This window comes from Hevea brasiliensis, chromosome 4, assembly GCF_030052815.1.
Source record: "Hevea brasiliensis isolate MT/VB/25A 57/8 chromosome 4, ASM3005281v1, whole genome shotgun sequence".
NCBI lineage: Eukaryota > Viridiplantae > Streptophyta > Magnoliopsida > Malpighiales > Euphorbiaceae > Hevea > Hevea brasiliensis.
The window spans coordinates 79,639,550-79,663,417 of record NC_079496.1 but is presented as its reverse complement, the minus strand read 5'-3'; positions in this window follow the sequence as shown (position 1 = coordinate 79,663,417).

Here is a 23,868-nt window from a genome sequence, read left to right as displayed (position 1 = left end):
TCATCTTCATGGGAGTCATAGTCACCCCATCTGAGCTGCACATCTATCCGATGTCAACAGCCGGTCTCCTGGCCAAACACGTCTTTTGATTCAGCCACGAGACTAGGCTTTGACATAGGCCTTTTAGATAGGATGTTCCACCGGTCTTTAGAGATCGCCCAAATGATGTAATCCTAAAATGTAATCAGATCTCTAGAGATCGCCTAAATGATGTAGTTAGACCTTTATCATAATCCGATCCCTAGAGATCGCCCAAATGATGTATTTTGTTTTCAATGCAATCCGATCTCTAGAGATCATAGAAATGATGTGATCCAATGTTAGTGTAATCCGATCCCTAGAGATCGCCCAAATGATGTAATCCGATCTTTTGAAAATAAAGATTTTATTTTATCGGTTATCATCTTATTGTTTTTGCATTGATTATTTTTCGATCTCTAATGTGATTATCCGATCTGGTTCTTTACCTGAATGACACTTAGCTGATCCTTTATTCAAAATATTTAACTTATTATGCCGATCTCCAATTAACCGATCTCAGAACATTCGGATATTTGAGAGAAGTGTCAGAACAGCTGTCGAGTCCCACCAATCGATGCGCTGCCTAGAACCTCGCGAGCATTAAATGCTCGGACTAGTATAAATAGGGGTGGGAGGGTTAGCCAGTTGTTCTCTCATTCCATTTTCAATCCCCTGCTCACAACCTCGAAGTTCTCTCGTTTTCTCAAGTTCTTCCGACGCCAATCAGACTCCGGTAAGGGCTTTGATCCTCTTTTTAGTTTAAATTCTTTGTTTCTTTTGAAAATGAGCGGTGCCGAAGGTCAGAGAGCGGCGAGCCCTCCTTCCATTCAGTTCTCGTGGTCATCGTCTGATGAAGAAGAGGCAGTCGGGCCAAGCGTTCAACAAGAACCTCCCAGGGCCTCCGCTCCAACTCGGGGGCGGGTCATACCATCGAGGCTCGCACCTTCTTCAGGGAGAGAGACTCTCCCTATAGACGAGCTACCGTCGGTTCTTCGAGAATCCGATCTGCAATCGTTTAGCCAAGAATATAACATTCGGCCTGATTCGTACGAGCTAATCAAGTGCCACGGCGATCTTCGTGTCGATCACTCCTTTGAAGAGAATGACATGGTTATGGTGTACGAGGAACAGTTAAAGGCCGGTCTGAGGTTCCCTCTAGACGATTTCTATAAGGAGGTCCTAAAACTTCACCGAGCATGCATTGTTCAAATTCACCCCAACTCGTGGCGGATCTTGGTAGCCTTCCGAGGTCTATGCCGAGCTAAGGGAATCAGACCTACGGCTAAGGTGTTCGCCGAGCTGCACAGACTAACTCGCCGAAAGGATGATGAACACTGGTTCTTTCAGGCGAAGCCTCATTGCGAGCTCTTTTCCGATCTGCCCTCATCCCTTAAGAATTGGAAGAACCGTTTCTTCATTCTGAGGAGCAAAGATCCGAGCTGCTTTGAGGACTTCCCACGTAGCTGGTGGTACCAGGGGCCCTTGCTTCCGAAGCACATTACCCTGAGTCAGGAGGAAAGTTTAATAGTGATGGATCTGAAGAGTCAGGCCGCCACTCAAAAGTATTCTTGTTTGGATGCGGTGACTGCCGAGCTGCACCATTGGACTATTCAATTGCTCATCGGCCAAGATCGCGAACTTCCGCTCTCTGACCTCGGCATTGGTATTTTCTATATCTCAGTTCTCACGACCTTAGCGATCTCACTAACCTTTTCTTTGTGCAGGTATGGCGGGTGGTGAGGGTTCTAGGAAGCGGAAGAAGGAAAGAGAGATCTCCCGGAAGATAAAGGAGATGAAGCGTTCGGAACGACTTCAAACACCCGGTCATGAGCCTGGGGAGATACAAAGAGACCCGTCTCAACCTTCGGGTCCGCCGACCTCTGTCCGATCTCCTCCTAGAACGGAAGAGCAGCCTCCACCTCTCCCAATTGTTCCAAGCACAGAAAGGGGGCCTACTCAAGCTTCTGGGAGGACCTCTTCTCGTGGCGCTCAAATACTGATCGACTCCTTGAAGAATAACCGGACTGTTAGAGAGAACCCCGATTTTGCCAAAGTCCTGGGGTCTACCATCTTCTTTCAGGAGGATCGGGACAAGCTATCCCGGAATGGTCTCGATGATATCTTGACTCGATCCATGAGCCTAAACGTAGAGTGTCTGGTGAACCAGACCATGGTTCGGGAAAAGATTCAGCGTCTGGGTAAGGAGATCGGGAAGAAGAATGAGGAAGTGGCTTCCCTCCGATCCCAACTCTCATCCGCTCGGGATTATATATCTCAAGTCGAGGGACAGGCAAAGTTCCATGAAGACAGGCTGGCCAAACAGAATCGTATTTTGGCTGAGAGGGACCGTGCTCTTGGGGAAGTCCAGGCGCTTCACGCCAACGAAGCCGCTCAGGTCGCTCAACTTATAGAGGAACTCAAGGAGAAAGATGAGGAGCTTAAGGCGAAGGATGAGGAGCTTAAGGAGAAAGACGAAGAGATGGTGACAGGGATAGCCGGAGCCTATGTGAATGCTCACAAGGACCTCTTGGCCGAACTCGAGCGCTACCTCAAGAGGACTTCTCTGGATGGCCGACTGCTCTGAGCGACGATGAGGACAGTGAGGAGGAAGCCGAGAGTGAGAGAGAGAGTGAGCAGAATGTAAATCAGGCTGGGGGATAACTTGTACAAATTATGAAATGAAATGGAATGCCTCTTTGTTCAATGAATGGTTGTGATCGGAAAATTTTAAACCATTGTTTGTCTGAGTATTTGATTGTATGAGCACAGCAAGACAAAAATGCAATTATTAATCTAAGTATAAGAGATCGGAAAGCACAATAAGCATGAGATCGGTGGGGAAGAAATGCTGAACGGGACTTGATTAAAATTGAAAATTTAACTTGAAAACTTAAGATCGGAACCCTCGTTAAACCGAACCAAAACCTTAGCTCTTAATCTTCCGAAAAGGAGATCGGCAATAAAACTGGTAAGAAAAGATCTAATGCTAGTTCACTTCATTTATCAACAGAGATCAGGGATATACCCGACGGGTCCGGAAATTCGACAGCGGGTTTGAGAGATCGGTAAATGATTTGAGAGATCGGCAGGGCTTTAACGAACGTTAGGACTTAGCATTGATTCAATTCCTTTTAAGGAGAGTTCGGAAATATGGTCATCTGGTAAAGAAAAATGAAGAGAAGTCGGAAATGTCATTGGCTGGCCCAGGGAGACCTAGTGCTGGGGATCGGTTTCAAAGTCTTGTTGATTTTAGGGATCGGCCAAAATATGGTGTCGACAAGATCAATTCAGCAAAATTTTGATGTCTGAAACCCACAACTTGCATTCTCAGACTCTGCCTTAGCCCGGACTCAAACCTCTTGCATCTGTCTCTGGGGGTGGAGACTAAGCTTCCAGCATAGTGGCTTAGTCTTGAAAAATCTCTCTCATATTCTGCTACAGTTCGGTTCCCTTGTTTCAAACTCAGAAATTCTTGCAACTTCATGTCCACATATGCATCGGGAACCCATTTCTGTCGGAACTCCCTCAAGAAGTCTGACCAGGTTAACACAGGTGGCTCCACCAGGCTGTGGGGGATGGTCTTCCACCATTCATAGGCATCCCCATGTAATAAGGAGACAGAATACTCAAACTTCATTTCTTCTGTACACTGCAGCTTTCTAAAAACCCGTTCCATTCTTTCCAACCAGCATTACGCTTCCGGTGGATCCACAAGTGCCTTTAAACTCGGTAGCCCCAAATTTCATCGATTTTCATATTGCCGAAGTGAGGGTGGTTGTCTTTGCGAATCGCATTTGAGCTTGGGGTGGCACATTACCGCCATTTCTTTGAAAGAAGGCGACCATCTGCATAAATTGAGCAGAAATCTGCGGTCTTTGGAGCGAGGCCGGAGTGGTGACCCACTCACATGCAGTCTTTGGGGCTTCCCCTTGAACCTCAGCCTCAACAGATTGTTCTTCGGAATGATCTCCTCCTTCCATTCCGTTTTTCACAATTTTCTACTTCCTGAGATCAAACACAAGGAGGTTGACCTCCGTTAGTGCATATTCATGATGTAAATATGTCATATGTATCAATTAAAGACTCTTGAGCAGTTGTACTTATCAATAAAATATTCATACACAGTCAAAATTTATTCAAAAACCATGCTCTGATACCACTAAAACATGTCACACCTTATCCCTCCATAAGGCATAACATGCTCCCGTAGAATACTTAATGAACTACCGAACTTCACCTACCGATAACTCATTAAGTACCCTACAAGGGATTTTAAAACAATTTTCTTACATTTTGGAAGTGGTGAGCATTTTGGTAAGAATTAAAAACCATTTATTCAAAGTTTAAATACTAGTAAAAAATTTTGTCCATTCAAATTTTGTCGCAAATTTTATAAAAATTTTGACAGAGTTCCCTCTGTATTTTGAGAAACCAGTTCTTCAAATACCTGTAAAAAGCACTTCCAAAAATATTTCACAACTCCCAACCACCAATAATTCTCAAATCAACTCAATCAAGGCACTTTAAATAATTTCACAATACAAATCAAAATTTCTCATCTCAAAGTATTTAATATTTTCATTTACAAAACATAAAGTAGAAAATTCATGTTTACAAATATTAAATTTACAGAAACAAACCCAAAATAATATTATTACAATTTATTTACAACTGCTCAATTTACATTGATACTTATGATATTACAGTATTTACATCAAAATAACCATAAGGGTATAAAACAATACCCGTACAAAAAGGGATCAAAAGGATCTTGTCAATTCCGCAGCTCACTCTGCTACTTTCTCCTTGCTTTGATCTGCGACAGTAAATTAAACTATCGCTGAGTATAAACATACTCAGTGGTGCACAATAAAGATTTAAAATGTGATACATAAATCATTTATTGATGAAACATAATTTGAATACTTCACAATCACATTTCACAAATATCAAGCTCATAACAACTCATTTTATCAAATAATATATTAAACAACAGTTTAGTCAAACAATTGCGTAAACACAGTGTTGCCAAAGTCGTACACAACTTAAGCCATGACACAAAATTTCCGATCAATGCCGTGTTGTACACCACGACAAAGCAATCTCAACCCCATTAATCGAAACCAATGAGGGAGGTGGCTAGCTAGCTAATGAGTACTCATCCGATCTACAACCTCAACTGGCAAGCCAGAAAGGGAGGAAAATAAACGATCTCAACCCCATAAATGGAGGAGGCATGATAAGTAACTGTCATGCTAAGTGTTAATCAAAAATTCGTTTCAAACATTTCATTCAAATATTGCATACAAAAATCAAATCAATTTTCCAAAGTTACAATGTGATCACAAGGTGGCAACACAAAAATTCATGAATTCATAATGCGTAATAAATCAATTTTTCAAGGATAAAATGCTTAAATAGGGTTTATTGTGCACAAACCTCAAGCGAGTCGTCCCTTAACCTCGACTCGTTTCCTCGGGTTCCTTCCCGATATTCTTTTCAACTGAAACACAAAATTTTACAATGTTTCAGTACTAGAACTTAACATAAATCCCAAAATAAATTTTAACTTCGCATTTACCTATTTCTAACGTGTTAAATTCGACATTCTCGAAATTTTGTGTTTCGGGTTACTATTCACTGCACTATTTAAGTCAAATAATTGACTTTCTAAGGATTAATAGGTATGGGAACTCCAACTTCACCCACATACCACATTTTGTTCATGAAACTTGTTGGTTTTGGTCACTTTTTCAAAGCATAGGTCATTTTGGCAAAATTGCCAATTTTCGGTTTTGTGCTCCGAAGTTGCACTATTCCATTGGTCGATCTACTGTTGGAATTTGACAAAACTTCCTTCATAGAAAATGTTCCTTATTGTCTTAAGTGTATTCTCATTTTTGGATCACCTCAATCGGAGTTTTGTAGCTCAAGTTATGGTCAAAATAAGTTTACTGTTCACGTGCACTGTTCATGCTGCAATTTTGGGTTCTGGCAGATTTTGATCCAACTTTGGTCAGTAATTTGATCAAGTTAAGTTCATAATTTGGTCTCACTTTCTTCATATGAAATGTTCTACTATGTCTCAGGTTTCCATCGGTTCAAGAATCGCCTAAATCCGAGTTTTCTAGAGAGAGTTATAGCCATCCAAACATTGCTGCTCAACTGATAATTCTGCAGAGTTTCAGTACAGTAATTTTAAATTTTCTCAATGATTTGAATGAGTTAATGGCCTAATTTGGGTTGGTGTTCTTCATGAAAGTTTTAGGTCTATATCATATCTAATTTCTGGTAAAATTTCAGGTCATTTTGACCTACCTAGCTCGAGTTATGACCAAATGAACAGTTACTGTTCATTTGGTCAGTTTTAATCTTGAGGGCAGCCTGCAATCAATTCGCTTTGGTCAATTGTTTCACCAAGTTTTGGTCAGTTTTTGGTCATGGTTCCTTAATGAAAATTGTGCTCTTTTATGTCTATTTTCATCTCCAATTGGTGGCATATCAATTGGACTTGTAAAATTTGAGTTTTGGTCCTTCAAAGTGGGTTTGGTCATGCTGCCAGCAGCATGACCTTTAAACCTACGAATTTGGTTTAATTTCCTACCATTCCCACACAACTTATTTGGTCATAATTGACCATTATTTCATTTCACAATAGGTTAAACATGCCATTTATGCATTTCTCCTAAATTTTGCCTCAAAACCCTAACATTCAAACCCTAGCTCTTCCATCTCATGCATTAAATCACAACTAGTGCACTTAACCTTAACCATTCACTAATCAAAGCTTTTAAACTTATTCTAATGCATCAAATTCATGTAAATCATACTCCTCTCAAGCTGCCCAAATTTCAGTTTGTCCTTCACAATTTTTTTTTTATTTCATTTCTTTAGTTTCTAGTTAATTAGACTAATAACACAACTAATTCAACAAAAAAAATCAAATTTAATCTACTAACCTTAGTGCAGAATTTCTTTCCTTCAAACTTCTTCCTTTCTTTTTTTTTTTGTTGTCAAGTCCTCTATCAAGGCTTGAAATCAAGGTTTAATATTGGAGGTTTAACTTTCTATGGTGGAGTTAGGGATTTAATCAAGCTCAAAATGAGCTTTAATGAAGGTTTTGGGTGAGGGAGAGGGAGAATGAAAGTGAGCTACGGGAAGAAGAGCTTTCTAAACTTTTTTTTTTCTTTTATTTTCTTTTATAAATTTTAGTTATGGAAGACCACAAGAAAAATCCCAATTAATTAATTCAATTTATGAATTTAGTTATGACATCATGCATGATGTCATAACTTTTGACTTTTCCAAACTCTTTCCTTTTCTCTTTTTTTTTTTTATTAGTTCTTTAATTCTATTGTCAATTCCGAAATTTTCTTTTCTCCGATTTTATTTGACAGTTAGGTCAGGAGTCAGCTCTCGGGGTCAATTGACCAAATTGCCCATCGCCGGTTCATCCCGGTTTGCAAATAATCCAATATTTCTTCCGGCTCCCTGACCTAATTATTTGACTGACTTAACAGTTCTTTTTCATGATTTTCTCTTTTCCACTGTGTTCATAAGGGTCCTAAGGACCGCAGCGTCACTTTTTACGGTTCAAAATTTGAGTTTAAAATGACTTCGCAGTCGTTCCCGAGGAGGTCACTCATCGCTGTGACTCTCGACTCGTTTAACCTCTTATGTTCTGTTTTTCTTATTTATAGTTAACTAATTAAACATTACTAATTATTTGTGTTTATGGCTTCTCAAATTGTCTTAAGTGTGGCCCTAATCCCATTAATTGTCCAGACCGACACCGGTCTCCGGAACAGTGAAATATACCAGGCTATACAACGGGGGTGTTACAAACTATCCCAGAAAACCAACCTAAGTGGCTCTAAAAATTGACCTAATCCGGATGACCAATATGCAGTTCCTGGAAAATGACCAAATGAATAGTATTCATTCATTTGATCATAACTCAGTGTAAAAAGGTCCAATTGACCTGAATTTTTACCAGTAGAAAGCTGAGACATATCCCTGCAACTTTCATGAAGAAAATAAACCCAAATTTTGACCATAACATGTCCAAAAACTGACTTGAATTCAGTATACAAAAAAAACTACAGAATTGATTCTGCCCAGAAATTTTGAAAAAATTACAATCCGGCTAGTTATGGTGTTTAGGCCATAACTTGAGCTACAAAAATCCAAATGGAGTGATTAGAAAAAATAAATATAACTAGACACAATAAGGAATAACTTTGATGAAGAACACTTGGCCAAATTCTCACTATAAAATGGCCTAATGGAACAGTGAACTCTAGCACCCAAAACTGAAAATTTCTGATTTATTCTCCATTGGTTAGAAGCAATGATTGGCAACTAATGCCAATACTTTTGGGAACCAAAATGTAGTAAATCTATGTGATTAAAACTCATGTAACTATTATATATGAGAAAGTCAATATTTTGACTTAAATGACCAAATGAATAGTAACCTTACATGTTAAGTACAAATATTCAAGAAATAACTTTGTAATATGCCCTAGTAGGCCTAATGTGATTGGTTTGGATAGGTTGGCATACCAATAGGGTTCTAATAGCAGCACTGCGTATGATGTATGGCTCCATGCCATTCTGTGATATGATAGCCTATGGCTATATTGATTATGATGTTATACTTGGCTTTATGCCTTATTGCTTTTATGGCTTATTAGCCATTCTGTCTGCACACCGGGAGACACATTATGATTGATAGTGTGACAGCCCGAGGTACCTGGTACCCAGTGATAGTTTACCCGTTTATCCAGTCCGGTCAATTTGTGTAGGTTACTTAGGCATGGAAAAGTATAATTGTAATTGAATTGATTATTAAAGAAAATAAGGAAATTAAATATCAATATAAAGAACAAGAATGATTACAATAAAATAAAGAAGCTCAAAATCATCAAGAAAATGATTAATAAAATGCTAGAATGAGTTAATATCATAAAATGTAATTAGCCTTTGACTAAACAATAAGTTAGTAATTATTCATTTCTTATAAACACAATAACTAAGAAATTTTTACTTTTATTTGCATACTGTATTTTCTTATATTATTGGCACCACTAAGCTTTATGCTTAGCGCGTCGCTTTTGCAACACGTAGGTACTGAAGATTTGGACAGAGAGCCTAGTAGACCACAGATTGGGTGAGGCCATTCACAATTCTGCATAGTGTCCGTGTCACCTCACAGACTACAGTGCATTGGTAGGACACTAGGTCCCATTTTGGTATTTTGGTATTATTTGTATTTTGTAATTAAACTTTTATTTTCTCATGTATAAATTGAAACTCATGTAATATATTTTAGTATTAATGCAAATATTTGTAATTTGAGTTTATTAATGAAAATTTACTATTTATTGATGATTTGAACATGATTATCATGTGAAATGAATGAATGTCAAATAGAAGAAGTTGTGAGAAATGATTGAGAATATTGAGATTATGTTGATACAAATGGAGTTTGAGAATGATTGGAAATGTATTGGAAGTATTTTCCACAGGTTCTGAAAAACTGTTTTATCCATTTATAGCCTGTACTCCGCCGAATTTTCTATAAAATTTTCAGAACCCCAAATGAATTTATAATTTCAATAAATGACTTAAATGAGTTAAATTTCACAAATTGCACTTCATATCCATGAAGAAATAAATTAAGGAAGGATAAAAATGATTGGGATAAAATATGGTGTTCCGGTACACTGTGTGGCATATCTTGCTCGGCTACACTGTAAACGGGTAAGGGGTGTCACAATAAGTCTCCCTCTCCTAACTTAAATTAGTTTATACTTATGAAAATGATGTTGAACAAGTGGAAATTTAATGAAAAATGAAACAAATATTGTGTTGAGGGAAAGAGGGGAATTCGGCCTGTAACATCCTCACTTACGTAGTGCATGCGTTATCTTGTTCGATGGTGAGGTTGTCCGGCGGACAACGAGTATGAGCGATCGAGAATATGGATAGCAAGAATACAGACAGTCAGAAATGTCTGAAACTACACTTCGGTGATAGTGAACAGACATAAATTGATAAAATAAATAAAAATAAAATACAAGAAAAATTAAGAAAAAATAAAAGAGAGGAAATGAAACCAGGTTAAACGAGTTGGCACCATAGCGATGGGTGACCGCACCAGGAAATTACGGCGAAGGAAATTGCCAACCTCAGGACCATGGAGAACTCTCAGAAATAATTTTTGAGACATAATTAAAAGCCTATTGATGTGTAATTAACCTTAGAAATGTCAAAGAAAAATTAAAGAATTAGTACAAATAAAAACGAAAAATCAAGAAACCGATAAAAAAATCGGTGTTACTGAAAAATCAGAAATATAACCTGAGAAGGGGCATTTTGATCATTTGACACTAAGAATTGACTTTTTACCTCAATGTCCATTAAAAATAAGTGATATTAAGCTTTGAAAAATGTCATGAAAAATAAGAATTATAGTACATAATGTAAATAGTGGAAGTTGGTGGCAAATTGGCAAATTATGGAACTTGGAAATTAATTAATTATAAACTACACTTAGTGGAGCACTAACTGCACATGAAGTGGACATATAAAAGGCCTCTGGACAGCAAATGAAGTCATCTTCAACCTCTCCAAAATCCAGCTGAAATCAATTCCATGAAGAACCTCAGCCCTCATTTCACCTTAATTTCTTCATTAAAGCATGCCTACTCAACTTGAGGTGTAACACCCCTAAGTTCAGTAGTGCGTTCTACTGTTCTGACGACCAGTGTTGTCCGGACAGCTAGAATGCCTAGAACTACACTTCGATATGAGTGAGGAGACATAAAATAATGAAACACAAGAAAAGAAAATACAAGAAAAACAATGGAAAAATAATAGCAAAAAAATGTAACCAAGTTAAGCGAGCCGAGAACCCTAGCAATGGGTGACCGCACCGGGAAGTCACGACGTGGACCGTTGACTAACCCTGGACTGTGGGAAATCCTGAAAATTACTTTTAGAACTTAAAGAGACATCAATTGAAGTATAAATACCATTAGAAATATCAAACAAAAATTAATTAATTAGTACAAAGAAAAGTGAGAAATCGAAAAACGGACAAAACCCGGTCTTACTGAAAAATCGGGAATGCAACCCGAACAGGGGCATTGTGGTCATTTGACACCCCGAGTTGTCTTTTGACCTAAATGTCTATTAAAAATAAATAATATTACATCTGGAAAATATAATGAAAAATTAATTTAGTAGTACCTAATGTAAATAGCAAAAATAGGGTTCAAATTAGGTAATTAACACTTTTAACTTATTAAATCATTAAATATTGATGAGTGGAGCACTTTAGGGATTAAATTAACCTTATGTGGGCAGGTGTAAACCCACTAACACCTTCATCTTCTTCATTCAAACACCATGGCCGAAATGAAAAGCTTGAGAGTCTTCCATGGCTGAAATTGATGAAGCTTCCTAATCTCCTCCATTCTCACCTCCAACCACCAAAGTTTCTTCACTAATCTTGATCCCCACCTCACAAGGAAGAAGTAGATACTAAATTTAAGGGAGTTTGGTGCACATTTAACAAGCCTCATTAAGAGGTAAGTTGGTGTTTTTTATTATTGTTTAATTAAAGTTTGTAAGGATGTTATGGGTGTTTGAATTATGGAGAGATTTTTGAGATTTGATGTTTAAAGGGGGAAGTGTACTTTTGGCAGCCATGGAAACACCTTGAAGACAGTTTATTTTTGCTTGTAAATGGTAGATTAAAGGATTGATTAAATGTTTATGTGTGTAAGAAATTATTTGGGTGATGTATGCTTAGTATATGTGAATGTGTATTGAAATTTGAATGCTTGGAAATTATGGGAATGTAATGCATGAATCGGCAGCCTGGTTGGGTGAACCATAAGGATGTTATTTCATGTTTGGATTATGGAATATATTGTTGAATTGTGATAGTGGTTATGGCAGTTTGAGTGTATATATGATGGTGTGAGGTTGGACATATAAAAGTGTTATGGTTAGGTGATTGAATTGTTGTAAATTGGGTTTGAAAAATTCTGTACTAAATGGTGCACATTGAATGTAATTGTAAGCTGCCAAAATGACCTATAATATGTTTTGAATTATGTTTAGGTTATGGTACAACCAGAATTGGCTTGAATGTTGAGTTTGGTAAGTGTTAAAAGTGATCCTTAATGTGTATGAAGGAAATGCAATAAGGCAGTTTGGGTATTGGGCCTAGAACTTTAAGTGTGTGGCTCCAATTGGTATGAAACCAATTGGAGGTGAAACTAGGCACAAAATTTGCCAACTTTCATGAAGAAAGGTTGCCAAAATTCTGCTTGCAAGGTAGCTTGAAAAATGACCAAATCCGGATTAACTGCAAATAAGGCCTGAAAATTGACCATTTGGGCAGCAGTTAGTGTTTAGGCCATAACTCACTCAAAACTGGTCCAATTGACCTGCAATTTTGACCATGAATATTTAAGACCCATATCTACAAGTCTTATGAAGACACCAAAATCCAGAAATGACCATAAGTAAGTCAAACAGCTTGCACAATTTCAGATCCAAAAACTGGCCGAACCAAAATTGACCTAAAATGACCTAAAGTGACCAATTTTGATGCATTTTGACCAGCAATAGTAAAATGACCATAACTTGGTCTACATAACTCAGAATGACCTGAAATTTTGCCCCGCGTGCAATAAGACATAGATCTACAAGTTTGTAGTTTTGACCAAAACCTGAAAATCGAGGGAACTAGGTCGTCCAGCTAGGTCAAACTAGTATCCCGGAATCCAGCAAATTGCAAGAAAATGCAATATACAAGGAAATGAATTTGGTAACATGTACCAACCCTAAAAGACTATTGAATGTGACAAATTAGTAACATTAAAACCTAATTTACCTAGAATGCATTGAGGGTCGACATATTAGGTTGACTAAGCAAATAGTAAAATTCAATGAATTAATTATCAAGCATTATCATTAGAGACAGTTTAAATGAGTACTGAAACACCTCAAATTGTGTTTCTCAGTTAGCAAAGACTCAGGGAAAGGGGAGGAAACACTGAGTCAAGGCCAGAAGACAGTTATCAGAGGTTTGTGCACAACAGCTAATTCTTTTGAATTTTTCAATTGAAATGAGTTATGACTATTTGTACATTATTGTTTTAAATTGTGAAAATGTGTTTGAATGAATATTTATTGCTTGAAAAGCATTGTAAATGGTTTGAAACTGTGAAAAATTGTTTGAATGATATTAATGGATACTTATTGATTGAAAAGCATTGGAAATGATTTGAAACCACAGCTATCATGTATATTGATTGTATTCCTCGATAGCTTGTCTAGTGGGACGAATTGAATTCTCTCTCTGGCTGAAGTGTTGAGGTGTGTGCCTGTTGAGGACGAATAGAATGAGTACTCATATTTTTGCTAGCTAGCTATGTTATTCCTCATTAGCCATCGGCTTCTGGGACGAATTGAACTTTGGAACATGATTAAGCTGTGTGTGATTTATTGATATGTATTGTAAGATTGTGAAATGGAGTTTAAATTCTTATTGACATTCACTGTCTTTTGAATTTAACTATGTTTTGATCTCTGAGATTTATTGTGATATTGTAAAATAGAGTTTAAATTCCTTATGACATTTATTGTCTTGAATCTAACTATGGTTTTACGTATTCACTATTTATATGATTTATGAATTGTGATTTAAAGTTGTATTTGGTAAATGTTGTGCACATTGTCTCAGCGATAGCTTTTAATTGCTATCGCAGGTAGACAGACGGACAGGGCAGTAGACTAGGCTGCTAGAGCATTCAGCGAGAGAGCATCGGGTATATTGAGTATACTCCATTTTGCATTTGTACTGTAATGTATATTCACTGTATGTATATTTTGTTCTTGGTTTGAGCAGTTGTAAAATAAAATTGTACCTTGAAGTTATAAAATAAATTATGAGTTATTTTGACTTTTAAAATTTGTACTGTATCTCTTTAATCTCAGTCTTTGAAAATTTATTGTGAAATTGAGTTGAGGAAAATATTGTGTTGTTTAACTGTTGGAGTTAAGATTGAGAAATATATTGAAGTGTTTTTTTTACAGGTTTCCTGAAGAACTATTTTATTCAAAATACAGATGGCACTCTGCCAAAATTTTTATAGAAATTCCTAATAATTCAAATGTGTTAGTTCTATCACTTCAGTTCAAAAAGTTTTTAACACCTGTAAATAGTGCTCACCACTGTAAAAAGAAGTAAGAAAAGTTTTAAAATCCCTTGTAGTTTATTTAATGGGTTATTAGTAGACGAAGTTGGTAATTTATTAGGTATACTATGGGATCATGTTATGCCTTACAGAGGGGTAGGGTGTGACATGTTTTAGTGGCATCAGAGCTAGTTTTTAAATTCTGTTTTCACCTGTTACTTGAATATTCTTTCTTCATAGTACAACTGCTCAATATCATTGTTTGATACATACGGTACATTACATTATAAATATGCACTAACGGGAGGAAATCTCCTTGTGTTATTTGTTCAAGAGATCTAAGATCCTCGCATTGACTATGGAAGAGGGTGATCGTTCAGTCGATCAATCGATAGAGGCTGAGGTGCAAGGGGATGCCCCAGCCCTACACAATATCAGTGGTTCAAAGAAGACCGGCCCGTAGTACTGCGATTTCTGCTCGTTCGCTCGCTCAGCAGATGGCTGCAATATTCCAACAAATGGCTGGTAATGTGCCTACTCAAGTCCCAATACAGACACCAGTGGTACAACCACAGTCTCCTATTAGGTAGTATGACAAATTAATGAAATATGGGGCTACAGAGTTCAAGGGGACAGTAGATCCTCTAGAGGCTTAACAATGGTTAGAGAGGATGGATAGGGTATTCAAGAAACTGCATTGCACGGAGGAACTCAGATTTGAATACTCAGTATCTTTGCTACAGGGGGATGCTTATGACTGGTGGAAAACCATTCCCCTGATGCAGTAGAACTGCGGTGCTAACATGGAATGACTTTCTCAGGGAATTCAGACAAAAATATGTCTCTGATGCTTATGTAGACCAGAAGCTACAAGAGTTCCTAAGTCTGAAATAGGGGAGCAGATCAGTGGCTGAGTATGAAAGAGAATTTTCCCGCTTGAGCCATTATGCAGTAAGTCTACTTTCTACCAGCAGGGAGAGATGCAAGAGGTTTGAAACCGGCTTGAAGCCCAGTATCAGATTACAAGCGGTCGGATTTAAACACACTAACTTCTCTAAACTTGTTTCTCAAGCCCTAGAGTTGGAAAGAATTGAGTCTGAAGTAGCTCTTGAGAAAAAGAAATCAGAGAAGACAGAGAAAGAGGGAAATCAATAGAACAGAGTTCCAGTGGTCCTACTGGAAAGAGGAAGAATCATGGGGGACACAGCAGAGGTGGCAAGAAGTCTGGTAGGGGAAGATATTCAGGACAGAAGCCTCCCCTATCTGGTTAGCAGAGTACCAGAGGTTCCTACCCTCCCCGCCAATGTGAAATTTATGAAAGAAATCATGGTGGGATATGCTACAAGGCTATTGGAGCCTGTTATAACTGTGGAGGCACAGGACACTTTGCCAAGGACTGCACCAGTAGTCGCAGAGTTGGACCACCTCCTACTACTGCAGAAGGGTCAGTTCAGAGCCCTGTCACCAGAAGTTTACAACCACCTAGCAGAGGTAGAGGCAGGGGTAAAGGTAGCCCATCAGGCAACCAAGGCACAGTGAAACATTCAGAGTAAGATAGTGCTCCAGTCAGAGTCTATGCAATGAGACAGAGAGAAGAGGCCGAGACATCTGATGTTGTGGCTGGTACCTTTTCAACTTTTAATTAGGATGTGTTTGTGTTATTTGATCTGAGTTCTACCCGTTCTTATGTGAGTGCTAGCATCATTGATTGCATTGCTGTTCCATGTACAAAAATGGACTTTGAGGTGCTAGTAACAAGTCCGTTAGGACAGGAGGTCAGGGTTAATAGAATGTGTAGGGATTGTCCTTTGGTGATCCAAGGACACACTTTTCTATTTGATTTCATTAAAATGCCCTTCAGAGATTATGATATCATCTTGGGCATGGATTGGTTAGCTAGGCATCATGCCATGATTGACTGTAGGCTGAAGACAGTCACTTTTGGCCTCCCTCAATACAGTGATGTGGTAATACATGGGGAGAGGTAGTTATTGCCATCAAACATCATTTCAGCTGCACTAGCCAGAAAAATGATTAGAAAGGGGTGTGAAGCATACTTGGCACATGTGGTAGACACCCAAGTAGGGAGTCCAGCATTGAAGGACATCCCTACAGTATATGACTTTCCAGATGTGTTTCCTGATGAATTGCCAGGATTACCTCCGGAAAGAGAAGTGCAGTTTGAAATTAATGTTATGCCTGGTGTGGATCCAATCTCCATAACACCATATAGAATGGCACCAGCAGAGTTGAAGGAGTTGAAGATACGATATTATCAGACAATAAGTCTTAGAAATAAAATTGGCAATAAATGCCAACTTGTGAGAATTGTAAAATCTATTATATTAGCAACATATTGAAATGCAAATTGTGACATGTTGATACTAGAATCAACCTATCCATGATATATAAAAAGGTCAACATTTTTGTTGACCAGTGAAAGGCATAATGACCTATAAACCCTAAAAATAAAGAATTAAATATTTGAGCTTGTAAATGCCCTAGTATTGCCTAGTTGACTAGTTTGGATAGGTTCACATGCCAATAGGGTTCTGATAGCTGTACTGTAAATGGCTTCACGCTATATTGCGTTTTATGGCTTATTATGCTACACTGTGATTTTAATAGCCTATGGCTATATGGATTGTGTTATTATACTCGGCTTATTGCCTGATTGATTATATGGCTTCTTAGCCACACTGTTTGCACACCGATAGATACTTTGTGACCGATGAGGTACTAGGTACCCAGTGCTATATTAACCATTAATCTAGTCTGGTCAGTGTATAGGCTACATGGGCAATTAATTTAAGCATTATTAAATTCAGACAGCTAAATTAAGTGTAGTGATATACAGTACAACCAAATTAAGTAAAAATGAAATATTAGCAAATAAAAGTACAAATGGCAATAAAAGAATAATCATAGTAAAGATTACTGAAATATTAGACTGAAAAGAATATTGACACCATAAATTCATAAATAATTAAATTATTCTATTTTAGTGTATTTCTCTTTATGATTGGCACTACTAAGCAGAATTACTTAGCGCATTGCTTTTGCTATGCGTAGGTATTGGAGACACTGCTAGGGAGCCCAGCAGACCTATGACCGGGTGAGAGATCAGATTTGCACAGGAGTCTAGAGTCATCTGCACTGCGTTGCATACATGGTAGGACTTAGGGATTCTTGTGTTTTGCACATCTTTTGTATTTTGAAATTTGGCTCTGTAATTTGTAATATTATGGAACTTTAATATTTGTAATAATTTGTACATATTAAACTCATATGGAGATTTTCGGGATGTATTTAAATTATTATGAACTATATTATGGAACTGTTTAAATACTGTGAAAGTCTATTAACTTTACTGAGACCTTGAGATTATGTACAAATTTGGGATTTGAGAATATTATATTGAACTATTTTTAACAGTTGTAGAAGGGCTGTTTGTTCAAAATACAGACAGCACTTTGCCGGATTTGTATTAAAATTTTGCACGCTCAGTTTTGTCAAAACATAAAATAATAAATAATCATGATGTAAATTTCACACAACGGTTTCTTAAACCAAATTGAGTATTCAGAAAATAAGATAATCACATACTAGATGCTCTAGCACGCCGTGTGGCAAGCCTTGCTCAGCTACACTGTAAACGGGTGAGGGGTGCTATACGGCCAACTTGATGGGGATTAGGGTTTGATGGAATTGATGGAATTGAACATGTAATTGAGCTTAGATGCATCAGTATATTGATTTATAAGTTTAGAATGATATGAATTGAATAAGTTGTAAGAGATGGAGAAGATAGCCAATTAGGGTTTTGAACCAATTTGGGAAAATTGTGCTATGATGCTAAATTAATGTTGTTAAGGTCAAATATTGACCAATTGGTGAGCTTTGATTGTGAATTGAAGTTGTGATTGAGATGGATTAATGAGATAGGAAATGTGTTTGATGTGTTGGATTACTAGACCAATAAGTCCAGCAAGATTATATGGCCATAAGTAGAGTTATATTGCTCTAATTGGTGTGAGGCCAATTGGAGATGAAATTAGGGTCACAATGCCACATTTTTCATGAAGAAACCTTGCCCAAAAATTAACCATACGTTGGTCTAAAATTGACTTGAATCCGAAATTGGTGTTCTGATTCTGGACAGAATTGACCAAATGAACAGTACATGTTCAAATGGCCATAAAAAGGTCAGAATGACCTGATTCTTGAACCATTGGAAAGGGTAGACATAGGAGCACATTTTTCTTGAAGATGATAAGCCCAAATTCTGACTCTAACCAAAACTAAATTGCTAGAACAAGTTAGGTCAACCAATCTGCCAGAACCAGACTTGACCCAGAAATTCTGGACTTGGACTTATCCAACCAGTCTTGGCAAAAATGACATAACTTGGCCCACAAAATTGCAAATACAATGAAACCAAAGCCAAAATTGTTATAAGACCTAGAACTACAATTTTGATATTTTGACCAAAATCCAGAACCTAATGGAACTTGGGCAAATTACAAGGAAAAGTTAACAATTCAAATCTTGGAAATGAGCTAAATAGCTGTTAACCTCATAATAGTATTTAAGTCATATCTCCCACTAGAAAACTCCAAATGGAGTAATTTAAATTGAAAAATGAAATTAAGACATTGAGGGACAAATTTTATATAGAACACCTAATTAGATTATGACTAGAACTAGGTCAAAATTGGGTTTAAAAGTCAAGAAATAAAACTGTCCAAAACCCAACTTTATGAGACTTCATAAAGTATACATAATTTAGTTGTTGGATTAATTATTATAAATGATTTGGATGGGTATTGAAACACTTTAATTATGTGTTTCAGTTGGAAAGGAGCCTTCCAAGAAAGGAGAAAGAGTGGATTGAGTCAAGTCAAGTAAAGAAGGTTTGTGCACAATAACCATTTCCTTTTTGTTTTTCAAATTGAATTTTATTTTGAATGAGTTGTGGGAATGGTTTATGGTTTTTATAGCATTGAAAATCTTAATTGAGAAATTATGTGTTGTTAACCCATTTTGGATAATTGTTTTGAATGGGTTATGATTATCTGTTGACAAATGCAATTAATGATTAAAAAATTGTTACAATAGTTTGAAACCACAGTTGACATGACTATGTGTTTTGTATTCCTCACTAGCTTGCCTAGTGAGATGAATTGGACTTATATTCCCTCTCTGGCTGAAGTGTTGAGGTGTGTGCTAGTTGAGGACGAATTGAATGAGTACTCAAATATGTGCTAGCTAGCCCTTGCATTCCTCACTAGCCTTTGGTTATTAGGACGAATTGGACAATTGTGTCATGATCTAAATTGTGTGATTTTTCAAAAATTATTATTTCATGATTGTTGGAATAAAATTCTCTTTTACTAAATGATTCTCTTGTTTTAGAAATAAGGTACAATTTTACATGTGTTGACATTAAAATTGATTTAGTTTTGGAATATTGTGATTTATATTGATGTATTAATTTTTTTTATTTGTGCACCACTAAGTTTTGACTCAGCGATAATTTGTTTATGCTGTCACAGGTAAGGAGATAGATAAAGCAGCATAGTGAGCTGCTTGTGGCGTAGAGTGAGCATTATTTTGGAGTTGATACTAGGTATACAGATTATACCCTTGTAAATTTTCTTTTGATATATATGTATCTGTATGTATGTATGTAAAGGACTTGAGCAAGTGTATAAAAAGTTTGAGATTTTATTTTTGGTTCATGTAAATTTTTGTAATGTAAACTTATTTATCTCGATTAATACAATATTTAAGTTTCTTTTTGAATTTTTCAATTAATGAATTGCTACCCTTGATTGAGTTTGATGAGATTGAGTTGTGTTGAATTTAATGGAGTTGTGGATAATATAATTAATGGGAATGTTTTTGACAGGTTTTGAAGAACTGTTTTCTTAATTTTTAGAACGGAACTTTGTCGAAATTTCTGTAAAATTTTGAAAATTTTGAATTAATTAGAATTATAGTTTTCTGATATAAATCTCATTAAAAAGCTCTTTAACAATTATTTATCATTTCTTTACACTTAAAAAGGGATTGAAATTGTTTAAAATCCCTTGTAATATATTTAATGGATTGTCGATAGGCGAAGTTCGGTAATTCATTAGATATGTTACGGGATCATGTCATGCCTTATATAGGGATAAGGTGTGACATTATCATCAAATCAAGATATAAATAGGGGTGAGCACTATTCAGTTCAAACAGAATAAATAGAACTGAACCGCTTTAATTCAGTAATTTGATTTAATTTTTATTACATTTTGGTTCAGTTTGGTTTTAATTTTAAAGAATTTTAATTATCTCGGTTCGGTTCAATTTTAGAGGGGAAAAATCCGATTGAATCAAACCTAACCTAACTGAACTAGTATTAAAACACACCATTTTATGGAGAGTTGATATATATACCCAAGTCTAACATCCATATTCCCTAATCCCTAATTTCTTCTGCTGCCTAGTACCCACCTAGCCCCAGCTGCTCTTTCTCTATCATTTTCCTTTCTGCTCAAATCCCAGCTGAAATCCTCTGCCTTTAGCCTCACCCTCAGGCATCGTCCATCGTTATGCCTCTCTACCAGTGCATCATCTTGTTTCTCTTCTCTGATGCTGTTTATGGTGGACTTTGATTTAATCAAATGTTTGCTTCTCTTTTCTTTTCCTTTCCTCTCTTTCTTTCACACGCTCTCCTCACCCAAAGCAACAACGTGATTTCTAATGTTCTATTAATAGCAAAATCCAACCTTGTTTGAGATTTCAAAGTTGGCCACTCCACCAAAAGTTTCTCCAATGGTCGAATGCCTTCTGCTTATGTTTCTCTTGCTTATATGTGTAGAGATTTGTTGTGCTTTTATACATGCAGAATGTATAATTAGTTTATTGTGTACATGAAATCCTTAATCTGTATTTTGTTTTTAATTGATGTAATTAGTTAAAGATTGTTATGTATTTACATTGATTTCCCTTGTTCTGTTTGTTTGATTTGAGTTGTATTTGGTTATTCGCATTGTGATTTTAGTTATTTATTTCAGAAACTTTGCAAAATTACTACTGTTGTGCTTCTCTTTCTGATTTTCTTGTAATTGGGATGAATTTTGCTTCTCTTCTAAACTAAGTAGCAAAACCGAATGGAAAAATCGAATTGAACCAAATCAACAAATTAATGTGATTTGGTTCAATTTGGTTTCCTTAATAGTTCGGTGGGTTTAGTTTGTAAAATTAAAGATTTTGGTTAATTCAGTTTTGGCGGGGCGGTTCAGTTCGATTTGAACCGAATGCTCATCCTTAAATATAAATATGTGAAATTTGAAAAACTTTTACCTAAACCTAATCTACTGTAGACCCAAATACGAACATATGGTATTAATGTATTTAATAGGTGGATCCTACTATACATTTTGTATCTTAGATCATGATAGAGCCGAGTTGGACAAAAATATTTTATATATTTAATGAGTGGACCCGTCAATCCACAGTGAACAGGGCCTAGAAAAAAATTAAAATCACGTGTATTTATTTTCAGTTCCTTCCTGTTATTGCAATTGAAGTTCAATGGAAGTGAATATTTATACATCTATGTGAACTTTTTTAACATTATAAGATTGACCATGTGTAGGTTACTTTAACTTCAAATCAAATTTTATGGAATTTTTTTTTCACTTTAAAAATTTTTTAAGAATATGAATAGCTAAAATAACTTTCTAAACTATGGAAAAAATATTAATTTAGTCATTAAATTTTTTTTTTGTTACAAGTAATTTTAATTAGAAATTAAACTTAAGACAACATAATTTTGAAGACAACTTATAAAACAACATAATTTTGAAGACAACTTTAGTAAAATCTCCCTAATTTTAGCTGTTCAATTAGTAGTCTAAACAATTTGATCTCATTTGTATTTGAATATATCAGTTCACACTAATTTAATAACTACAATTAATTTATAAGTAAATAATCTCATAAAAGGTGAATTTCACATGAAAGACTTCTGTAACACCTTACCCCTCTGTAAGGCATAACATGATCCCGTATAATACCTAATGAACTACCGAACTTCACCTACCGATAACTCATTAAGTATCCTACAAGGGATTTTAAAACAATTTTCTTATTTTTGATAAGTGGTGAGCATTTTTTAATAGGTATTTAAAACATTTAATTAAATTTAAAACTAGTTAATATTTTTGGTCTATTTTACTTTTCCGCAAATTTTATAAAAATTTTGGCAGAGTTTCGTTTGTATTTTGAGAAAACAATTATTCAAATACATGAAAAAAAGGCACTTCCAATAATTTTTCAGCTACTTCTTCAAATTCACAATCAATCTCAACCATTTTCTCAAATTTCAAAATTCAACAATTCTCAAGATACTGTCAATCAATATCATTCATTCATATTTCATTAAAGACAAACAATTTATATATACATCATACTAAAATTTACATTCAGAAATTCCAAACTAAAATTTATTACAAATTTTATACAAACTTTGTACAAGCTGCTCAAGACCGAATTTACATGTCCATACATTTATGTGCAATACATACATCAAAAGAAATATTTACAGTCAGGGTATAAATTATACCCGATAACTTCAAGCTGATAGATCCTCACACCTCAGCAGCTCAGTCTGCTGCTCCTCTAGTCTCTAAATCTGCGACAGCAATAAAAGCTATCGCTGAGTACTAGGACTCAGTAGTGCACAACATACTAAAATAATCTTTATGCAGAACTTAAATCACATTTATTCAAAAATTAGACTGAACATGAGAATTAAATACAAATCATGCATTATGAGATTTTAATCCCAAACAATTTCATTTTAAAGTATCAAATCACATTTCATAAAACCCACAGTTAGATCATGCCATTCGAAACAAATAGAATCTCAATAGCCAGAGGCTAAAGAGAAATCACATCACAAGACTAGCTAGCTCAAATATATGGATATCCATTCATATCCTCTTCTACTGGCACACCTCAACACTTCTCCAGAGAAGGAATCAAAATTCGAAACTAATTACCCCCACTATCGTGCTAGTGAGGTGTTCAAATATATGGTCATGACACTGTGGTTTCAAAACTTATCTTAACAATTTGCTAAACATTGTCATTTTAAATATACACAATAACTTTCACAATTTAAATTAAAACATCATAAATAAGGTCACAATAAACTTTCAACAATTCAAAGCAAAAGTAAAATGCATATTTCATTCACTTTATCAATGAATTTTAAAGCATAGTGATGTTGTGCACAAACCTCAAGCGAGTCGCCTCTTGGCCTTGACTCGGTTCTTTAGGTTCTTTCCCGGTATTCTTTTCAACTGAAACACACAATTTTCCAGTGTTTAAGTATCGTAACTTAGCATAAATCCAAAAATAAATTTAACTTCACTTTTACTTAGCTCTAACGTGCTAAACTCGACGTTCCTTAAATTTTTGTGTTTCGGGTTACTATTCACTACACTATTCAAGACAAATTGTTCACTTTCTAAGGCTTAATAGGTATGGAATTCCAACTTCACCCACATACCACATTTTGGTCACTAAATTTGTTGGTTTTGGTTGTTTATTCAAATTCTAAGTCTTTTAG